This window comes from Silene latifolia, chromosome 3, assembly GCF_048544455.1.
Source record: "Silene latifolia isolate original U9 population chromosome 3, ASM4854445v1, whole genome shotgun sequence".
In the NCBI taxonomy this organism is placed as follows: domain Eukaryota; kingdom Viridiplantae; phylum Streptophyta; class Magnoliopsida; order Caryophyllales; family Caryophyllaceae; genus Silene; species Silene latifolia.
Genome location: NC_133528.1, coordinates 91,720,155 through 91,745,860, shown reverse-complemented (window position 1 = coordinate 91,745,860; position 25,706 = coordinate 91,720,155). Strand labels below are relative to the sequence as shown.

At 36.4% G+C, this 25,706-nt stretch overlaps 1 non-coding gene across 1 annotated transcript; it reads left to right on the top strand.

Annotated features, from left to right (window-relative positions):
- The first annotated feature begins 6,105 nt into the window (after window positions 1-6,105).
- On the top strand, window positions 6,106-6,212 carry LOC141650221 (small nucleolar RNA R71). Its single transcript, XR_012546267.1, has one exon. It is a non-coding gene; the product is annotated as a small nucleolar RNA R71 (small nucleolar RNA).
- Window positions 6,213-25,706: the final 19,494 nt, after the last annotated feature.

The following is a 25,706-nucleotide window of genomic DNA, read 5'->3' as shown; positions in this document are numbered from 1 at the left end:
CAAAAAAAAAATATTCATCTGTCAAAAATTTCCAAAATGGCGTTTAACCACGAGAAAGCCCAAATTTCGAACCATGCCGCTTCCGCCAACCCACCCCATAAAAATTCTAATAAATTTCAGCGGGAATCACGAATAAATTCCGTCTAATTAAGCCCCGAAATAAATAAAATGGGAATTAAGCTACGGATTGACAATAAAGGACAAGCACGCAAAACGAGGAAATAGGACCAAAGCCCACGGTGGGAGCCGTGTGGAGATGCAGTGGCGGAAATTCAAAGACGATTTATTTTTCCTTGCTTTGTAATTTACGATGTCAAGCTCATTTTTCTTCAAAAAATTAAATTGCTAGATTTTGCTAGGAACTAGGTAGGTTATATTTATTATGGGTCAAAATTTGGTCTTCCCCATCCCCTCCCTAGGACGATCATGAGGCATATAAAAGCCTTGTTTGTATATCATTTTCATCATCTTGAAGAATTTAAAAATCGTTTTGAGAATTATTCTCTGAACCGTCAAAGCATTAGTGTGGTTTTACACGAGTGTAGAGACAAAAATTGAGATCGACGCGTTTCGATTCTCGACTTAAACCGCGGACGCGATCCAAAGTTTAAGGGGAACTTCCTTGTCGCGTTACGAGGATTCCCACCATTGTTATCGTTATAGGTCTAACGGTAGCAAATATCTCCAAAGTTTACACACAAAAAAAAAACAAATCACTATTCACGCGGTACTGTTCACAGTACCGTTCATAAAAAAAACAAAAAAAAAATATTAAATCCGTAAAAAATTCCCAAAATGGCGTTTAACCACGAGAAAGCCCAAATTTCGAACCAAGCCGCTTCCGCCAACCCACTCCATACGTTGCAGGTTCACACAACGAGTCACATTTACTAATGAACAAGGACACACAACGAGTCACATTCACTAATAAACAAGGACAAATGGCTTACACAACGAGTCAAAAGGACTAATGAACAAGGACAAATGGTTCACACAACGAGTCACGTTTACTAATAAACAAGGACAAATGATTCACACAATGAGTCACAAGGGCTAATGAACAAGGACAAATAGTTCACACAACGAGTCACAAGGACTAATATACCTAGTGCGTTGTGAGTGGGTGGAGTACTTGACCAGTGTAAGTCATATCATCCACCACAAATTCGTTGGTTATGTGATAAACAACCAGAAAGTTCTTTCAAGATAAAGAACCCAAACCGAGGTTGGGAACCTATATGTGTACTTGGTAAGGTTCATGCTATGAGAGATAACATGAATGTAAAGGAAAATGTGATAAAAGAAGGTTGAACACATGGACACATGGTATGTTAAACTTCTATTGAAATCGACTAGTGTTTACACACTTACGATATGCATCACAAGGTTGTAATACGGTATTGACTACCCGAATGTGATGTCGACATTTGTCGTTTGAGTTATTATTAACTCACCTTATACTTTGTTACATCCAAACGGGTTGCAGAGACAATTGAACCCCGTTAAAGTGAACACAGATTAGCATTTTATTCGCCTATAGTTACTTACATGAGGTGACGTCTCGAAGTGACTAGAATGTGATGCGATTGATGGCAAGTTCAAGTGCCATGGAGTCATGTGCGATGACTAGTCGATCACATCGGCAGACTGTTAGGAACACCTTGTCGGGCCTTATGACCGCTTATAGAGTTCTGGCAAATTTATATAGCCTGGTCGTGGCGAGAGCTACTATAGTATTCTAATGAGTCGATTCTTTTGACTAAAGACTGTTTGCCTAAGATGGCACGATTTGATTAACTTTGATTTGTGTTACTACGACCTTCGTAAATGGGGTCAAATGGGCATATTTTGGGTTATGATGGTTGTGGCTAGTCGAAGGGAATAAGTGCGATAGGAATTGTCCACCCCTTGTCAGGGTTACAACAATATCTCAGGGCCACTCGAGGAGTAATGAACTGGAAATGCGTGGCCACGCTCGGAAGATATCTATGGTAGATAAATCTGGTCAATAAGTTATTCTCCAGATCGAGGAAACCACTCTCGATATGATCACTTGCAAGTACGATCTGAAAGACACCTTGCATTGAGTGGGAGATAGTAATAGGACAAGAGAATTGGTGACGCACACTTGTCGAGGACAAGTGGGAGATTGTTGGAATATGTGTCCTCCGACAATAATGCGATCACAACTGTCGATCATGATGATCACATGTTTAAGTCTCATTTTAAGAATACAAATTGGGAAGTAATATTTTACTGTCAACTGGTCCACACATATCGGTAATGATTGGCTGACTAGAGTTTGACATTACTGTCGTACGACGGTGGTGACCAGTTGATCCCCTTAGGTCATACCTAAAGGGTAACACTCTTAATTGATTATTTAATTGATCGTATGACGATACGGGTTAATTAAATTACTTAAAATTGACGGACGATTTTGGAAGTAATATTTACGTATCTCATTATAATTTGATTAAATAAGATACGGTCTAAGTGATCGAATTGTTTTGTTACTTAGATGAAATTATTGTTTAAGGAAACAATTGCATCTGAATGAAAAATTTATGCAAATTTATGTAACATGTCTCATAAGGAGTACTACTCACAATCCTAGATAAACCGGTCATGAATGTCACCAGTTGTAAGCTCTAAACCTCAGAAAATGATGTAGTTTGCCAAAAATCTAAGTCAAGTCTCAAGTTCAGCAAGAAATGTAACGAAAACTCGTAGATATGCATATACGATTCTACTAATAACATGTCAATTAAGCACGACTTAGGCATAAAAAGATGCAAATGCAATGTCATCATGGAAAAAATACCGTTCCGACTCGACCTATATGCTAAAATAAACGTGCAATTTTTTTTGAAATTTTTGAATTTTTCAATTTTTTTGGATTTTCTGTATATATAAGAAATGAAATAAACGAAGCAAAACAAAAATGTAAATGTGAATGCAAGCAAATGATATGCGACGCAAAACCCTTCCCCAAACCAAATCGCACAATGTCCCCATTGTGTAAAATCATGTAATGAAATAAAAAGGAAAGCGGGAATTTGCGAGAAAATGAATAAATATGACATGAAGTGGAAATCGGGAACTCACAAGACTTTAAGCGCAGCAAAAGGAAACCTCCCCAAACCAGCGTAAGCTAGGAGGTTTCAGTAGCCAGCAGTGCTACTAATAAGTACCTGAAAAGACAAACAAAGTACCACGCATAAAATCGAGAAAGCAATAATGAATCGATATCATGTGCATAATTGAGAAAAATAGAAGAAATAAATAATGACGGAAGATAATGGTGGAGTAGAAAACTCCCTCAATTCCGCAAATCAACCAAACACAGCAGGGGAGAGGTCGTGAACAAGTACAGCAGTGCAGGACGGTCGATCGACCACATCACTCAGTCGATCGACCAAGGTGAAAGGAACAGTAGCTCCTAGAAACTGCAGACTAGTCGATCGACTATGCAGACCAGTCGATCGACTGAAAATACTGCTGTAACTTCTGATTTCTTCATATTAGCTCAATAAATTGAACTAATGAGGTCTATAAACCTGCAGGTGCACAATAATACGTGCCCAAAATTGCGCAAAACCCAAACTAAAGTCTAAAGTGCTCAAAAACTCCTAAACAAAATAATTAAATGCGAAGTCTCGCGCACACAAAAGCAATAAAAAGAAAGTCTAAAATCGATAAAATGTTCGTAAAGCATGTGATCAACTAATAGTTGATCAAGAACGGCCACGGAATGGCCCACTTCGTCGGCTTCTGGCTACAAGAGGTAGCCTCAACGGTGCTCATCTTCTCAGCTGCACTCTTCTTAGCTTCAACATCCGCCGAACTCAACGGATCAACACTTTCATCATCTCCCCAATCAATGACCTCTTCCGGCTCATCAAAGTCCAAGTCGGACTCTCTCACTTTGACCGACTCGTCATCAACTTCCTCATCAGTGCCATAGCTAAGGCAACCAAGATCGCCTCTTTGAATGATCGGCTCTTTCACAGCTGGTGCAACTTGCAGCTCTTCCTTCCCCAAACCAGCTCCTGCAATATCAGAAATAGACAAATCTTCCTCCAATTTGCTCCCAATCTGGGGCGGAGGTGTCACAACAGGAATAGGAGTAGAGATAGGCATGTCAGGAAGCACAAAGTAGGATTTCTTTTCAGAAACCTATTACAGGTGACGGGCCACATGGGGTCTTTCTTCTTAGCAGGTTGGGCAAAAACAATGGAATGCTTCCCTACTTTAAAGGTCAAAGTTCCCGAACCTACATCTATGACTGCACCAACAGTGTGGAGAAATGGTCTACCCAATATGATAGGAATATGGGCATCCTCAGGCATATCAAGTACAACGAAGTCTACAGGGAAGAAGAACTTTCCTATTTGCACGGGAATGTCTTCTAAGACTCCTATAGGCTGGACCGCAGATCGGTCAGCCATCTGTACTGTCATGTCGGTCACTGCAAACCTTGTCAATTTGAGCTTTCTAGCAAGACTCAAGGGCATTACACTTATACTAGCTCCTAAGTCACATAATGCCTTCTCAATAGAAAAGGTACCAATGCTACAAGGAACGGAGAAGCTACCTGGGTCTTCTAGTTTGTGAGGTGCAGTGTGGGTCAGATAAGAACACGACTCCTTAGTAAGTGCGACAGTATGCACAGTTTCAAGTGACCGCTTTTTAGATAAAAGTTGTTTCATGAATTTAGTATAAGCGGGCACTTGGTTTACTAACTCGAGAAAAGGAACTTGTACATTCAAGCTACGAATAACTTTTTCAAATTTATTAAAAGATACCTGTTCCTTCGTCGGCACTAGTCACTCTGGATAGGGGGCTGTAAGAAGTAACTTAGCCCTCTCCTCTAAACCTCGCATGCCGGCATCTGTGGACTTAGGCTGAAAGTCCACCACCTTCTCCTTGTTGAAGCTTGACCCCTCTTCAGACCGTCTCAAATGGGAACCATTGATCGACATTGGATCGTACTTCGGAGCCGGGACTGACCCATCAGCACTCGGGTCTTGCCCCAATATTTTCGGGACAGTCGTACCCCGAAACAAGTGATCCCTCAAATTATTAGGCATCGGAGGACGAAAAGGCTCACTATTAGCAGCGTCCTCAGTCGATCGACCAGTGAGGTCAGTCGATCGACTGACTTGAACAGGACCAGAAGCTATTGTTTGTCACACTTCAGTCGATCGACCGGGTATGTCAGTCGATCGACTGATATACCTGGTAGACGCCTTTTTCTTTCCTTTGCTCGTTCCAGCTTTGTTTTGACTCGATTCCGGCTTATCTTTTTCAGGGGCATCCTCAATCATAGCAGGCCCCTCCATGGTAGACCCGCTCCTCAAAGTGATGGCATTAAGGGTCTCTTTTTGGTCAGTTTGAGTCGGTAAGTGTCCCGGAGCTCGAGTTGTGTTCTTGCTAGCCAATTGGGCAATTTGGCTCTCTAGCAGTTTCATTCCGGCCTCTCTAGCTTGGGACTCCTTTTGCAACATATTCTTCAATTCAGCAAACTCGGAATTTTGGGTTTGTTGCTGCTGCGGCACATAGGGAGGTTTTTGATACTGTTGTTGCTTATGAGGGGGCACATAAGTTTGCTGCTGCTGCTGCTGTGGAGGTTGAGTCGGATTCAGGACATTCTGGCTACTCCACCTCAAATTTGGGTGGACATTCGGCTCAAAGTAAGTGTTTGTCTGCCTATAATGTTGAAAGGCAGCACAAGACTTGAAGGGACTAGGACAATTTTCTGAAAAATGTCCCTCCGCTCCACATCTTCTACAGACGAAAGGACCGTCTGAAACAGCATTCACATGATACATCCCTCCTTTTGAAGCTCCTCCCAACTCGTATTTGTCAAACCTCGCCGTGAGAGCCTCTAATGCAGCTACAGAAGGGGATTCAGCACTCCTCCTCCGATTGCCTCTCGAATTCCCATATTCAGCTTTATGGGTGGCTAAGTCATCAATGATCTTCCACCCCTTAGTCTCTCCTATATTCTCAGCAAATCGGCCATTGGCTGCAGCATCCAAAATAGCCCTCTGATCGTCATATAGCCCGTTATAGAACTGATTGTAAAGACTCCATTTTTCGAACCCATGGTGCGGAATAGTTCGCACCAGCTTCTTGAAACGGACCCATGCTTCATGAAAGTTCTCATCAGGTCCCTGTTTAAAGCTCGTGATCTGAGCTCTAATGGCATTCGTCTTCGAGGCAGAGAAGTATTTCTTGTAGAATGCCAAGGCCAAAGAATTCCGTCGGTGATCCCATGAGCAGGCTCGATCCGATCTCTCGTACCCCTTGCGGATCGCGGAGTGAGAATATAAACATAGTCTCCTTTATCCGGTCCTGGGTCACACCGGTCGGCGGGGGTATAGAGCAAAGAATAATCAATAAATATCTCCATATGCTTGGTCGCATCTTCATTTGCAAAGACCCCGAATCGGTTTCTCTCAACCAAGTTGATATAGGAAGGCTTCGGTTCGAATTTCCTATCAGCTCCAGGTAATTCGAAACCCTTGTATAGATTTGCAGCTGTCGGCACAGAATGACTTGCTATAGTTGCTTCTTCAGCCATGACTGGAATTTCTGGAGAAGTGACTGTCTCAGCTGAAGAAGTAGAAGCAAGAGATGTAGGTGGATCTTCCTCAAACAGAGCGTTCTCGTAGTAACTAGACAGAGTACTCAGCTCTTCCTCTGTCGGTACCCTTGATGATCGTCTCAACTCACGCAAGGATTTCTCAATCTTAGGATTGAACGGTACTAGTTCACCACCCTGTGACCTGCGCATAAGAAGAAACTACAAAAAGAATATAAGAAAAGTTTAAGGAACGGATGTCCCTTAAACTAAGAAAGACTAAATAAAAACAACTAAAAATTAGAACAATTGCCTCCCCGGCAACGGCGCCAAAATTTGATACCCGTCGTTGTGAGTACCAAAAATAAATTTATAAAACCTATTAAAACTAACAGAAGCTAGTGGTAACAGGGTCGAACCACAGAGAGGCGAATGTAATTAATAATTGTCTAATTTAGTCTAAAGTAACGAATGTGGGGGTTGAAATGAATTGGTCTATAGCTAAAGGCAGTAAAAGACAATAAACTAAATAAACGGATTAAACAAATAATAAAAGGGGGGGTGCAAGGATGATCGGTTCACTATAGTTTCGGCGGCAGCATACTAAGTAGGTCTAAATCAAGCACATGAGGCGGGGAAACAAGAGGTCCTCTCGGTCCACTCTTAACAGATAGCATCTTTCGATCTCGCTATAAGTACCTAATATCACTAATACTGACTCTCGTCCTGAAAAGTGACTAATAATCTAAACTGTACCTATCTTTCGATCTCAGCATAGTTTAGTCATTTTAATTGGTGATCTAACAACTGTCCCTATCTCTCGATCTAATGGGTCAGTCATATCCTAGACATCCAACTAGTCGTGTGCACTTGATTCGTCGAATAAGGAATTAAAACAATTAAAACGAAGATAACACCTCACGTGGTCAGTCGATCGACCAGGTATGGCGGTCGATCAACTGACACGCGATTTTAGTCTACAAATCTACGCCGCCTAATCCTACAGTTCCCCTACATCCTAGCACAAGCAATTTAGCTACTCATACTGGGAATGATAACAACAATAAAATTAATGCAATAAACAGAAGAATTCATGCTTGAAATAATAGAACAAACAATTAACATAAACGGTAAATCGGTTTCGGGAAACTAACTAGCAATTCTATCCTACAAAACGATAATAAAGCAAACTGAATTATTAGCAGAAGAATACCGATTTAATTGCAGAGAGAGATCCAAAACCGAATGCAAAAGTATTAGTACGAAATAATATTAAGAAACCTAATTATTGAATGTTGAAAACTGACTAAAGAACTTAGTAAAAACTTGATAAAAGCTAGATGATTGTATCTGTAAACTAGGTTACGATATATAGCAAGTATACGTAACATAATTCCTAAACCTAATATCGCTTTGGGCTTTGGAAAACTCGTTCTATATCTTCACGTCTGAGTAGCGGCTTGATCGATCGACTGAGGTAACCGGTCGATCGACTGCTCTTCAGTGTACAGTAGCTTCCGTAGTCGTGGGTTGGTCGATCGACTAAGGGGGCCAGTCGGTCGACTGCTTTAGCTGGTAATCCGCTTCTAACTTCTCGTGGATTTTTCTTTTGGGCCTCGAAATGCGCACCAAGCTCGTTCCTTAAGTGAATACTTCACGTCAAATGCAATGCAAGATACTCAGGGACGGATTTAGCTCAAGTTCCACGGAAATAGGGGAAATGGTAGCCTAAACTACATAAATGAGCTCTGAAATGCGTGTAAAATGAGGTATAAAACATCATATAAATGACACGCATCAGTCACATGAACTAATGAATAAGTACAATTGTTTAACACAACGAGTCAAAAGGATTAATGAACAACGACACATGGTTCACACAACGAGTCACATGGACTTATGAACAATTACAATTGTTTAAGACAACGAGTCACAAAGACTAATGAACAAGGACAAATGGTTCACACAACGAGGCACATGCACTAATGAACAAGTACAATTGTTTAACACAATTAGTCACAAGGACTAATGAACAAGGACAAATGGTTCACACAACGAGCCACAGGGACTAATGAACAAGTACAATTGTTTTAACACAACGAGTCACAAGGACTAATGAACAAGGACAAATGGTTTTCACAACGACTCACAAGGACTAATGAACAAGGACAAATTGTCCACACAACGAGTCACATGGACTAATGAACAAGTACAATTGTTTAACAAAACGAGTCACAAGAACTAATGAACAAGGATAACTGGTTCACAAAACGAGTCACGTTTACTAATAAACAAATACAAATGGTTCACACAACGAGTCACAAGGGCTAATGAACAAGGACAAATGGTCCACACAACGAGTCAGATGAACTAATGAACAAGTACAATTGTTTAACACAATGAGTCACATGGACTAATGAACACGTACATTTGTTTTAACACAACGAGTCACAAGGACTAATGAACAAGGACAAACGGTCTACACAACGAGTCACAAGGACTAATGAACAACAACAAATGGTTCACACAACGAGTCACATGAACTAATGAATAAGTACAATTGTTTAACACAACGAGTCACAAGGATTAATGAACTAGGACACATGGTTCACACAACAAGTCACATGGACTTATGAAAAATTACAATTGCTTAAGACAATGAGTCACAAAGACTAAAGAATAAGGACAAATGGTTCACACAACAAGTCACATTTACTAATAAACAAGGACAAATGGTTCACACAACGTGTCACAACGGCTAATGAACAAGGACAAATGGTGCACACAATGAGTCACATGGACTAATGAACAAGTAAAATTGTTTAACACAACGAGTCACAAGGACTAATGAACAAGGACAAATAGTTCACGCAACGAGTCACATGGACTAATGAACAATTATAATTGTTTAACACAACGAGTCACATGGACTAATGAACAAGTACAATTGTTTTAACACAACGAGTCACAAGGACTAATGAACAAGGACAAATGGTTTACACAATGAGTCACAAGGACTAATGAACAAGGACAAATGGTTCACAAAACGAGTCACATGGACTAATGATCTATTACAATTGTTAAACACAACGAATTACAAGGACTAATGAACAAGGACAACTGGTTCACAAAACGAGTCACATTTACTAATAAACAAGGACAAATGGTTCACACAACGAGTCACAAGGGGTAATGAACAAGGGCAAATGGTTCACACAACGAGTCACATGAACTAATGAACAAGTACAATTGTTTAACACAACGAGTCGCAAGGTAATGAACAAGGACAAATGGTTCACACAACGAGTCACATGGACAAATGAACAATTACAATTGTTTAAAACAACGAATCACAAAGACTAATGAACAAGGACAAATGGTTCACACAACGAGTCACATGAACTAATGAACAAGTACAATTGTTTAACACAACGAGTCACAAGGACTAATGAACAAGGACAAATGGTTCACATAACTGGCCACGGGGACTAATAAACAAGTACAATTGTTTTAACACAACGAGTCACAAGGACTAACTAACAAAGACAAATGGTTTACACAACGAGTCACAAGGTCTAATGAACAAGGACAAACTATCCACACAACGAGTCACATGGACTAATGAACAAGTACAATTGTTTAACAAAACGAGTCACAAGGACTAATGAACAAGGACAACTAGTTCACAAAACGAGACACATTTACTAATAAACAAATACAAATGGTTCACACAACGAGTCACAAGGGCTAATGATCAAGGACAAATGGTTCACACAACGAGTAACATGAACTAATGAACAAGTACAATTGTTTAACACAACGTGTCACAAGGACTAATGAACAAGGACAAATGGTTCACACAACGAGGCACATGCACTAATGAACAAGTACAATTGTTTAACACAATGAGTCACAAGGACTAATGAACAAGGACAAATGGTTCACACAACGAGCCACAGGGACTAATGAACAAGTACAATTGTTTTAACACAACGAGTTACAAGGACTAATGAACAAGGACAAATGGTTTTCACAACGACTCACAAGGACTAATGAACAAGGACAAATTGTCCACACAACGAGTCACATGGACTAATGAACAAGTTCAATTGTTTAACAAAACGAGTCACAAGAACTAATGAACAAGGATAACTGGTTCACAAAACGAGTCACGTTTACTAATAAACAAATACAAATGGTTCACACAACGAGTCACAAGGGCTAATGAACAAGGACAAATGGTCCACACAACGAGTCAGATGAACTAATGAACAAGTACAATTGTTTAACACAATGAGTCACATGGACTAATGAACACGTACATTTGTTTTAACACAACGAGTCACAAGGACTAATGAACAAGGACAAACGGTCTACACAACGAGTCACAAGGACTAATGAACAACAACAAATGGTTCACACAACGAGTCACATGAACTAATGAATAAGTACAATTGTTTAACACAACGAGTCACAAGGATTAATGAACTAGGACACATGGTTCACACAACAAGTCACATGGACTTATGAACAATTACAATTGCTTAAGACAACGAGTCACAAAGACTAAAGAACAAGGACAAATGGTTCACACAACATGTCACATTTACTAATAAACAAGGACAAATGGTTCACACAACGTGTCACAACGGCTAATGAACAAGGACAAATGGTGCACACAATGAGTCACATGGACTAATGAACAAGTAAAATTGTTTAACACAACGAGTCACAAAGACTAATGAACAAGGACAAATAGTTCACGCAACGAGTCACATGGACTAATGAACAATTATAATTGTTTAACACAACGAGTCACATGGACTAATGAACAAGTACAATTGTTTTAACACAACGAGTCACAAGGACTAATGAACAAGGACAAATGGTTTACACAATGAGTCACAAGTGAAGGAAATGTAGATTCATATACATATTAACATACTCATATATGTCTAATTAATTTGTCATAAAATTAAAACGGATTTTATGCATGCAAACAAAATATAAATAGAAGAGAAATCACATCCTTACATTGATGTTTCGGTTTTATTGGGCACAAAAGAAATCTCCTTTTCTTTTGTTCTTGAGCTTTCCTTTATGGATGAACAAGATCTAAGTATAAGATCTCTCCCTAAGCTTTATACCCAAGGCTTAACTCTTAATCTAATTAATATTATTTGAGCTAGTATAATATTAATTTAGTGAAAAATTGAACCAAAAATTGTTTGGTTTATGCTCCTAAAACCGGGTAGGAGAAGGTATTTTTGGAGTATATTATCTCTCTAATTTATCATTAAAATGTAGAGAGGAAATTATCTTTCTAACACTAGAAATTTTTAATGTGAATGAATGAATAATCTTAGAGAGGAAAAACTCTCTAAAAGCCTCTAGGAAAACCGGTTGGGAGGAGCCTTTTTGGGGAGCCAATGCATGCCCATATTTGTCTTCACAAGGTGAGTAGGGTTGCATGGCTACTTTAGCTTTTTAATCATTATGTTTTCTATTTAAAATATAAACACAATTTTACCCTAATACTCCTCTAATATTTCGGCACTTTTGATAATATGAGATCCATATTATTTTTGTCAAATGTCAATATGTCACATGTCATATGTGACATAAATTTGTCATGTATTTTTAACATATTAAAAATCAACGTATTAATAAAAATACGTCACATACAAAAATCGACTTAGTAATGTCATAATTACTTGTGCCAAAATATTTTACCAATTTATAAATCACAACAGATTGTATTTATAATAAATCATTCAATTCCGATTGTTTCTTTAAACAATAATTTCATCCGAGTAATGATACAATTCAATTACTCAGACCGTATCTCATTTAATCACATTTCAATTTGATACGTAAATTTTACTTCCAAAATCGTCCGTCAATTTTTCAAATAATTTAATTAACTCGCAACATTATACGATTAATTAAATAGTCAATTAAGAGTATTGCCCTTTAGGTATGACCTAGGGGTCAACTGATCACCACCGTCACACGACAAAGAATGTCAAACTCTAGTCACCAATCATTACCGATATATGTTGACCATTGACAAGAAACAATATTACTTCCCAATTGTATTCTTTAAAATGAGATTTAATAATGATATTTAAATCATGTAATCGCACTATTGTTGAGGACACATTTCCCAACAACAAGGACTAATGAACAAGGACAAATGGTTCACACAACGAGTCACATGTACTAATGATCGATTACAATTGTTAAACACAACAATTACAACGACTAATGAACAAGGACAACTGGTTCACAAAACGAGTCACATTTACTAATAAACAAGGACAAATGGTTCACACAACGAGTCACAAGGGGTAATGAACAAGGGCAAATGGTTCACACAACGAGTCACATGAACTAATGAACAAGTACAATTGTTTAACACAACGAGTCGCAAGGACTAATGAACAAGGACAAATGGTTCACACAACGAGTCACATGGACAAATGAACAATTACAATTGTTTAAGACAACGAATCACAAAGACTAATGAACAAGGACAAATGGTTCACACAACGAGTCACATGAACTAATGAACAAGTACAATTGTTTAACACAACGAGTCACAAGGACTAATGAACAAGGACAAATGGTTCACATAACTAGCCACGGGGACTAATAAACAAGTACAATTGTTTTAACACAACGAGTCACAAGGACTAACTAACAAAGACAAATGGTTTACACAACGAGTCACAAGGTCTAATGAACAAGGACAAACTATCCACACAACGAGTGGCCCTAAGATATTATTTTAACCCTGACAAGGGGATGGACAATTCCTATCGCACTCATTCCCTTCGACTAGCCACAGCCATCATAACCCAAAATATGCCCATTTGACCCCATTTACGAAGGTCGTAGTAACACAAATCAAAGTTAATCTGAAACTGAGCCATCTTAGGTGAATAGTCTTTAGTCAAAAGAATCGACTCATTTGAATACTATAGCAGCTCTCGCCACGACCAGGCTATATAAATTGCCAGAACTCTATAAGCGGTCATAAGGCCCGACAAAACGTTCCTAACAGTCTGCCTATGTGATCGACTAGTCATCTCACATGACTCTATGGCACTTGAACTTGCCATCAATCGCATCACACTCTAGTTACTTCGAGACGTCACCTCATACAAGTAACTATGGGCAAATACAATGTTAATCCGTGTTCACTTTAACGGGGTTCAATTGTCTCTACAACCCGTTTGGATGTAACAAAGTATAATAAAAGAGTTTTAAAAATAAAACTCGAACGACAAATGTGATTATCACATATGAACAGTCAATGCTTGAATACTATTTCATATTCTATAATCTAATTTGATCTTGTACGTAGTTGTTCATTTCAATTCAATTGAAATGACATGACTCATCATGTTTAGCCTTTGAGAAGGCTTTGGTTAGTAGGTTTTATCAACTTCTTGTACCTTACTCAACCTTACTACATACTCGTTTTCCTTTGTAATGTATACATTTGCATTACAAAACTTTCTGAGTACGTGTCGAGATCCAATCAAGACATAGGCCCTCTAGCCTAAGAATAGCTCCCACTTTGTTTTCCACAAAGTGCGGGACTCATCCCTCTTGCACATCTCATGATCGCAAGTGTACTCAATTTCCGTTATAAATATCTCTCATTGTTCTTTATTGCCTAGAACGATTCTAGAAAATCTACTTCTTAATTATCATAGCCACAATGGTATCTTAACCATCCTAATGTGTTTTGATTATGGTTTTGTCGGAAACCATGCGCAACCTCAATTGTCAATTGTCACTTATGTAACACCCTTACACAAAATTGCATCATAAACACTCTGCTTTACTTTCTTAATGCTTCTGCAAGCACTTAAGGGTAATCTTTATATACTAGGTAAAGATTACTTAAATTCGATTTTGAAAACAGTTCATCATACTCAAAGCATATGAAGTGTTATACATCATTTCTTTTTAATTGATTCGGCAACGGAAGCAAATGAAATCAATCAAATATGTTCAATTTAATTGAACTAGTCATGAATCTTATCAACATAAGACTTCTTATTGACGCTAATATCACGTGGATTTATCTTCATAAATCTGGATATTAAAGATGTATTGTAATACTCCAAAAGTCTTAAATCATTCCTAATGATCAATATGTCATCCACATATCGGACTAATTAAAATTTCCGTAACTCCCACTAAACTCCATGTATAAACACAACTTCTCGACTTATCGAGAAATGTTTTATCACATGATCAAAATGTTGATTCTAACTCATTGATGTCCTACTTAAGACCCTCTCTTAAGTTTCACATTATCTTAGGATTGCAAGAATCTACTAAACTCAAGACATGTATTGAATACATTCCTTCTATTGAAGAAGTGGGTTTTAGATTCACTTGCTATGTATTTCATAACCTCATAATGAAACACAATCCCTAAGAAGATCCAAATAGACTTAAGCATTTCAATTAGTGCAAAACCCTTTGCAACCAATCTTGCTTTGAAATATCTCTTTATTAGTGCAAAACTCTTTGTCACTAATCAAGCCTTTATTTCGGATTTTCATGGCTCTAAGCCTTGTATTGAGTTGTGACTTTAAACACTCTTATGTAAGTCATATGTTCATTACTTTCTAGAAGTAATCAACTTGAATCAAACAATTTCTTTTGTAAGTTATAAGCTCTTTACTTTCTTAAAAGTAGCATGAATTCATCATTTTTAACAAGTGACAAATTTAACCTCCTAGGTTTTAAAGAAACAATGTCTTACACAAAACGTCTCATGTAGCCAAGAAAGACCAGTTTCTTGCGACATAACATTCTCTGTGGCATTCTTTGTGGCTCTTGAATAATTTCTCCCACTCTGTCTTCTAAAAATAAACTTGTATTTTAGAAAGACAGCTTGACGAGCCGCAAACCCGTCGTACTCGTGATAATTTAAGAGGGAAAAATGAGCATTTGTTTCTTGTGAAAACTTACAAACATGGTACCCTTACCATTTCATATCACATATGATTCGATTTAGTGGAAAAATAATCTAGACAAAATGATAAAATCCCCAAAAGGATCAAGTAACTCAAAGTAACTTGATCGAAGTCCAAACCTTATCAAATAGGGTTTGAATTCTTATCCAATCATACATTATCCCATAATGCGTGTTAAGAGAGATTAATTTGTGATACTATATCACAATTCATTTGGCTTATATCAAAGTCTTCACTTTGATAATCCCATCACGACTAAATCGTGATTACTTGAACTCTTTGAAATTCTTCAAAGATTTCTCTATTTACCTTATTAAGTGAACATATTAGTGTCAACTTAAATCGTTGGTAAAAGATAATGATCAACCTATTTTGGATCGTTGATTTACAACCTCGATCTCCTTTTCAACCAAAAGGCACGAGACATCTTGCTTTGAATACAAGATACGCATAAACCATTAACAATCTAATGGCTTCAAGAGTACTCGATAACTCTTTGCGTTCATCATTCCAGAATTTAAGGTTTAATCTTGGGTTACCAATTTGAGTCTTACATCATCTACATGATATATCATTCTAGTTTGGTTTAGAATATATTCACCTTGATAATGGGCCAGCCATACATCAAATCGTGGTGTATAGGGTCACAAAAGTGAAACCTCTTTTGTATCTTAACAAGTTTATATTCTTATTTAGAGTTAATGCACTTAATAGTCATAATTAAGTACAACTTTAAATCCAAAAACTAGATTGAGTACACAATTACTCTATCTCTCAACTTCATTGTTGCTAGTCGTCATATTCTAATCATCCTATGTATCAAACATAATGATGAAAACCACCACCGGTTTCTAATATTGACGAAGTAATACTAGCAAAACTATGTTTAACCAAATAAACACTTAACGAAGAAGGTCCCATTAGATGTCACACAACTAACTTGTTGATTCTTCAATAATTTGGGGTAGTTTCCTTTCTCGTGTCTAACATTTAAGACAATGGAAACTTTATCGGTCGGGATTGATAGGTTTAGTATCGTCATTCTCAACAACTTTACCTTTAACATTACCTTGTATCAATTCCATTATAATCTTTACTTCTTGAACCTCGTCCTTATCTTAACGGTTTAAGAGAATGCTCCCACTTAATTCAATGAGTCTTTGCTTTGAGAAGCAAAGTTGAATTCATGAAGATCACTCTTCATTTGTTCGTTTTAGTCTTAAAACTTTCATTGAAGTGGTTGCGTTATTTTGGTCAATTACGAATTCTGACAAAACTAATTACCAAAACAATTTATCGCTTTAATGTACTTAATTCATTTAAGTACATGAAACATAGTCCATTGTAAGTAGAAGTGTTAGTCAAGAATCAAAACCTGTTTGATAATGAATAACTTTAATCTATACTCTTTACAAGAGATCCTTAGCAATGGTTAATACGAGGTCTTTAGAAGAAAATTCAAATTTTGTCTTTAGTTACGATGTTTTAATGGAGTTTTGAATCAAAAACGAAATGATATTGTATATGAATAGTGGTAAAGAAATAGAACAATATAAAAACGGAATAGTGGAAAACTTAACATTTATCGTTTTATTAATACTTGAAAAACAAGTATAGCATTTACATAGTGACCTCTACCCAACTATGATAAATGATTCCAAGACCCAAATTCATATCGACTTAGGCACGGTATGGCCGATGAAACCCTTATCAATATAACTCGGTGGATTAACGCTTTAATCGATTCTACTTTTAGAACTCTTGGTCGATAAAATTACTCTAATATTTATCTATAGCCCGGAACACATGCAACTACGGTCGCGAATACTTCCGTTGAGCTCAATCCAAATTTCGAATAAATGTGTCCATGATCCAAATCCACATCAACTTGGGCACGGTATGGCCGATGAAACCCTCATCAACATGAATTCGGTGGATTGACATTTATCACCCACTTCCCCTACGTAACAAGGTTTGTACCCCGGTAAGGCCGAGTGCACTCCCTCACGAAATAGGTTTTCATGGTTTCTACTATTTGGTAAGGCTATGTCTCAATTAATTGTTTTAGCGAGAGGTCATGTCAATTTATTATCTATCACGTTTTAAGTGAACTAAAGCGGTGAACTCGATAATTCTAATTGACACGGTCGATAAACTCGATGAAATGACAATGCATGTTTAGTTATGGCGATTCAGCGATGCATGTGACATAAAATAAAATGCAAGCATAAAATAAATATATCCTAGTATGGCCTTTCCTAAAATAGAAAAACTATTTAACTATTACATATTCGGAAACCAACTCCATTGGTCCCTTGAACTTCGGTTGTGGCACGCATCTCAAGGTAACACCGTCTTTATGTATCGCCATTCTTGAAGAAATCCGTCTTTAGGAACTCCGGAATGAATAAAATTACATAATAAATTACATAATTTCCTATTATACATTTGTAACTAAAATAAAATAAATCTATTAAATTACAAAACGGTGATACGAGATCACAATAAAATTACAACCGAATCGATATTCCCATACATTTCGGGAAATACCAATTAAAATCTAAGGCCATACTAAGTAAAATTACATAATTCAAAATTACATAAATTAAAATTATGACAATCATAAATAAAATGCAGCATTATAATATGTATGAACATGCTCAATTTTTATGCTAAATCGCCTTTTAATTAGCCAATATCGTATATTACTCGGTTTTTACGGATTTGCGTGATTTCAACATTTTATAATCACAAAAATACATAAACTCATATTTATGCATAAGTTAATTACCCTAACCTCTTAGGACTCAAAATTTAGTCTTCACTAATAATTTGACCATAATTAACTTTTATTTACAAAATTGTTCATAAATGGACCAAAAATTACAAAAATAAGCTATTAAACTTCAAATAAATCCAAAAATTCCAAATAAATTCAAAATTTGAAATTTAAACTCATGAACATTCTGGAAAAATTCCATGACACTCATAATGTTCAAAATCTTAGGTTAAAAATTTCAAATTTTTCCTAAAAACAATGTTGCGGTTTATCGATTTATAATAAAATAATCATAAAAACATGGAAAAATTATTTTCATTAACTTTTCAATTTTAGATCTGAAAAAGATAATAAAATGCAACATTAGATGTTTTTCCTAAGTCATAGATTATGTTTTATTAATTTTCACTAATAATGTCACTATTTATGCTATTTTTCTTCAAAAATTCATAAATCATGCAAAAAGACTTCTTTATAGCCAATTATTTTACACACATTTTGTAAAATTGCATGTGACAACATATTAATTTTCTATGACCAGATTCGAAATTTAACTCATATTAACCTATTCTTCACTTAAAACCGAATTTAATAATGAAAAATTCATTTTTCGAGCATAATAAGTCCAAAAATTATGAAAATTTACAGGTTATCTAAAATAATATATGTGACAACATATCCAAAAACCAAGTGAAAATTCGAAGTATAGCTATTTTTAGACCAAAAATGACATTTTTACTCATAAAATCACATTTAAATGCCATTATTGTAAATTATGAACAATAAAAATCCGAAAAATTAACCAAAATATCCTAAAACACTTTAGGACCAGAAATATTAACATGCATGGATTAATTTCGTGATATATCATAATAACACAAAATTTACAAGTTTTATATGTTACTCTTTATAACTCGGAAAAACTTTTAACCGATTTGCATGCAAACAACCTTGGCTCTCTGATACCGATTGAAGGAAATGTAGATTCATATACATATTAACATACTCATATATGTCTAATTAATTTGTCATAAAATTAAAACGGATTTTATGCATGCAAACAAAATATAAATAGAAGAGAAATCACATCCTTACATTGATGTTTCGGTTTTATTGGGCACAAAAGAAATCTCCTTTTCTTTTGTTCTTGAGCTTTCCTTTATGGATGAACAAGATCTAAGTATAAGATCTCTCCCTAAGCTTTATACCCAAGGCTTAACTCTTAATCTAATTAATATTATTTGAGCTAGTATAATATTAATTTAGTGAAAAATTGAACCAAAAATTGTTTGGTTTATGCTCCTAAAACCGGGTAGGAGAAGGTATTTTTGGAGTATATTATCTCTCTAATTTATCATTAAAATGTAGAGAGGAAATTATCTTTCTAACACTAGAAATTTTTAATGTGAATGAATGAATAATCTTAGAGAGGAAAAACTCTCTAAAAGCCTCTAGGAAAACCGGTTGGGAGGAGCCTTTTTGGGGAGCCAATGCATGCCCATATTTGTCTTCACAAGGTGAGTAGGGTTGCATGGCTACTTTAGCTTTTTAATCATTATGTTTTCTATTTAAAATATAAACATAATTTTACCCTAATACTCCTCTAATATTTCGGCACTTTTGATAATATGAGATCCATATTATTTTTGTCAAATGTCAATATGTCACATGTCATATGTGACATAAATTTGTCATGTATTTTTAACATATTAAAAATCAACGTATTAATAAAAATACGTCACATACAAAAATCGACTTAGTAATGTCATAATTACTTGTGCCAAAATATTTTACCAATTTATAAATCACAACAGATTGTATTTATAATAAATCATTCAATTCCGATTGTTTCTTTAAACAATAATTTCATCCGAGTAATGATACAATTCAATTACTCAGACCGTATCTCATTTAATCACATTTCAATTTGATACGTAAATTTTACTTCCAAAATCGTCCGTCAATTTTTCAAATAATTTAATTAACTCGCAACATTATACGATTAATTAAATAGTCAATTAAGAGTATTGCCCTTTAGGTATGACCTAGGGGTCAACGATCACCACCGTCACACACGACAAAGAATGTCAAACTCTAGTCGACCAATCATTACCGATATATGTTGACCAGTTGACAGTAACAATATTACTTCCCAATTGTATTCTTTAAAATGAGATTTAATAATGATATTTAAATCATGTAATCGCACTATTGTTGAGGACACATTTCCCAACAACAAGGACTAATGAACAAGGACAAATGGTTCACAAAACGAGTCACATTTACTAATAAACAAGGACAAATGGTTCACACAACGAGTCACAAGGGGTAATGAACAAGGGCAAATGGTTCACACAACGAGTCACATGAACTAATGAACAAGTACAATTGTTTAACACAACGAGTCGCAAGGACTAATGAACAAGGACAAATGGTTCACACAACGAGTCACATGGACAAATGAACAATTACAATTGTTTAAGACAACGAATCACAAAGACTAATGAACAAGGACAAATGGTTCACACAACGAGTCACATGAACTAATGAACAAGTACAATTGTTTAACACAACGAGTCAAAAGGACTAATGAACAAGGACAAATGGTTCACATAACTAGCCACGGGGACTAATAAACAAGTACAATTGTTTTAACACAACGAGTCACAAGGACTAACTAACAAAGACAAATGGTTTACACAACGAGTCCCAAGGTCTAATGAACAAGGACAAACTATCCACACAACGAGTCACATGGACTAATGAACAAGTACAATTGTTTAACAAAATGAGTCACAAGGACTAATGAACAAGGACAACTAGTTCACAAAACGAGACACATTTACTAATAAACAAATACAAATGGTTCACACAACGAGTCACAAGGGCTAATGATCAAGGACAAATGGTTCACACAACGAGTCACATGAACTAATGAACAAGTACAATTGTTTAACACAACGTGTCACAAGGATTAATGAACAAGGACAAATGGTTCACACAACAAGTCATATGGACTAATGAACAATTACAATTGTTTAAGACAACGAGTCACAAAGACTAATGAACAAGGACAAATGGTTCACACAACGAGTCAAATTTACTAATAAACAAGGAAAAATGGTTCACACAACGAGTCACATTTAATAATAAACAAGGACAAATGTTTCACACAACATGTCACATGGGCTAATGATCAAGGACAAATTGTTCACACAACGAGTCACATGGACTAATGAATAATTACAATTGTTTAACACAACGAGTCACTAAGACTAATGAACAAGGACAAATGGTTTACACAACGAGTCACAAGGACTAATGAACAAGGACAAATGGTCCACACAACAAGTCACATGAACTAATGAACAAGTACAATTGTTTAACACAATGAGTCACATGGACTAATGAACAAGTACATTTGTTTTAACACAACGAGTCACAAGGACTAATGAACAAGGACAAATGGTCTACACAACGGGTCACAAGGACTAATAAACAAGGACAAATGGTCTACACAACGAGTCACAAGGACGAATGAACAACGACAAATGGTTCACACAACGAGTCACATGGACTAATGAACAATTACAATTGTTTAAGACAACGAGACACAAAGACTAATGAACAAGGACAAATGGTTCACACAACAAGTCACATTAACTAATAAACAAGGACAAATGTTTCACACAACGTGTCACAACGGCTAATGAACAAGGACAAATGGTGCACACAACGAGTCACATGGACTAATGAACAAGTACAATTGTTTAACACAACGAGTCGCAAGGACTAATGAACAAGGATAAATGGTTCACACAACGAGTCACATGCACAAATGAACAATTACAATTGTTTAAGACAACGAATCACAAAGACTAATGAATAAGGACAAATGGTTCACACAACGAGTCACATGAACTAATGAACAAGTACAATTGTTTAACACAACGAGTCGCAAGGACTAATGAACAAGGACAAATGGTTCACACAACGAGTCACATGGACAAATGAACAATTACAATTGTTTTAGACAACGAATCACAAAGACTAATCAACAAGGACAAATGGTTTTCACAACGACTCACAAGGACTAATGAACAAGGACAAATTGTCCACACAACAAGACACATGGACTAATGAACAAGTACAATTGTTTAACAAAACGAATCCCAAGAACTAATGAGCAAGGATAACTGGTTCACAAAACGAGTCACGTTTACTAATAAACAAATACAAATGGTTCACACAACGAGTCACAAGGGCTAATGAACAAGGACAAATGGTCCACACAACGAGTCAGATGAACTAATGAACAAGTACAATTGTTTAACACAATGAGTCACATGGACTAATAAACACGTACATTTGTTTTAACACAACGAGTCACAAGGACTAATGAACAAGGACAAATGGTCTACACAACGAGTCACAAGGACTAATGAACAACAACAAATGGTTCACACTACGAGTCACATGAACTAATGACTAAGTACAATTTTTTAACACTACGAGTCACATGAACTAATGACTAAGTACAATTGTTTAACACAACGAGTCACAAGGATTAATGAACTAGGACACATGGTTCACACAACAAGTCACATGGACTTATGAACAATTACAATTGCTTAAGACAACGAGTCACAAAGACTAAAGAACAAGGACAAATGGTTCACACAACAAGTCACATTTACTAATAAACAAGGACAAATGGTTCACACAACGTGTCACAACGGCTAATGAACGAGGACAAATGGTGCACACAACGAGTCACATGGACTAATGAACAAGTAAAATTGTTTAACACAACGAGTCACAAGGACTAATGAAAAAGGACAAATAGTTCACGCAACGAGTCACATGGACTAATGAACAATTATAATTGTTTAACACAACGAGTCACATGGACTAATGAACAAGTACAATTGTTTTAACACAACGAGTCACAAGGACTAATGAACAAGGACAAATGGTTTACACAATGAGTCACAAGGACTAATGAACAAGGACAAATGGTTCACACAACGAGTCACATGGACTAATGATCGATTACAATTGTTAAACACAACGAATTACAAGGACTAATGAACAAGGACAACTGGTTCACAAAACGAGTCACATTTACTAATAAACAAGGACAAATGGTTCACACAACGAGTCACAAGGGGTAATGAACAAGGACAAATGGTTCACACAACGAGTCACATGAACTAATGAACAAGTACAATTGTTTAACACAACGAGTCGCAAGGACTAATGAACAAGGACAAATGGTTCACACAACGAGTCACATGGACAAATGAACAATTACAATTGTTTAAGACAACGAATCACAAAGACTAATGAACAAGGACAAATGGTTCACACAACGAGTCACATGAACTAATGAACAAGTACAATTGTTTAACACAACGAGTCACAAGGACTAATGAACAAGGACAAATGGTTCACATAACTAGCCACGGGGACTAATTAACAAGTACAATTGTTTTAACACAACGAGTCACAAGGACTAACTAACAAAGACAAATGGTTTACACAACGAGTCACAAGGTCTAATGAACAAGGACAAACTATCCACACAACGAGTCACATGGACTAATGAACAAGTACAATTGTTTAACAAAACGAGTCACAAGGACTAATGAACAAGGACAACTAGTTCACAAAACGAGACACATTTACTAATAAACAAATACAAATGGTTCACACAACGAGTCACAAGGGCTAATGATCAAGGACAAATGGTTCACACAACGAGTCACATGAACTAATGAACAAGTACAATTGTTTAACACAACGTGTCACAAGGACTAATGAACAAGGACAAATGGTTCACACAACAAGTCACATGGACTAATGAACAATTACAATTGTTTAAGACAACAAGTCACAAAGACTAATGAACAAGGACAAATGGTTCACACAACGAGTCAAATTTACTAATAAACAAGGAAAAATGGTTCACACAACGAGTCACATTTAATAATAAACAAGGACAAATGTTTCACACAACATGTCACATGGGATAATGATCAAGGACTAATTGTTCACACAACGAGTCACATGGACTAATGAATAATTACAATTTTTTAACACAACGAGTCACAAAGACTAATGAACAAGGGCAAATGGTTTACACAACGAGTCACAAGGACTAATGAACAAGGACAAATGGTCCACACAACAAGTCACATGAACTAATGAACAAGTACAATTGTTTAACACAATGAGTCACATGGACTAATGAACAAGTACATTTGTTTTAACACAACGAGTCACAAGGACTAATGAACAAGGACAAATGGTCTACACAACGAGTCACAAGGACTAATAAACAAGGACAAATGGTCTACACAGCGAGTCACAAGGACGAATGAACAACGACAAATGGTTCACACAACGAGTCACATGGACTAATGAACAATTACAATTGTTTAAGACAACGAGACACAAAGACTAATGAACAAGGACAAATGGTTCACACAACAAGTCACATTAACTAATAAACAAGGACAAATGTTTCACACAACGTGTCACAACGGCTAATGAACAAGGACAAATGGTGCACACAACGAGTCACATGGACTAATGAACAAGTACAATTGTTTAACACAACGAGTCGCAAGGAGTAATGAACAAGGATAAATGGTTCACACAACGAGTCACATGCACAAATGAACAATTACAATTGTTTAAGACAACGAATCACAAAGACTAATGAACAAGGACAAATGGTTCACACAACGAGTCACATGAACTAATGAACAAGTACAATTGTTTAACACAACGAGTCACAAGGACTAATGAACAAGGACAAATGGTTCACACAACGAGTCACATGGACAAATGAACAATTACAATTGTTTTAGACAACGAATCACAAAGACTAATCAACAAGGACAAATGGTTTTCACAACGACTCACAAGGACTAATGAACAAGGACAAATTGTCCACACAACGAGACACATGGACTAATGAACAAGTACAATTGTTTAACAAAACGAGTCCCAAGAACTAATGAGCAAGGATAACTGGTTCACAAAACGAGTTACGTTTACTAATAAACAAATACAAATGGTTCACACAACGAGTCACAAGGGCTAATGAACAAGGACAAATGGTCCACACAACGAGTCAGATGAACTAATGAACAAGTACAATTGTTTAACACAATGAGTCACATGGACTAATAAACACGTACATTTGTTTTAACACAACGAGTCACAAGGACTAATGAACAAGGACAAACGGTCTACACAACGAGTCACAAGGACTAATGAACAACAACAAATGGTTCACACTACGAGTCACATGAACTAATGACTAAGT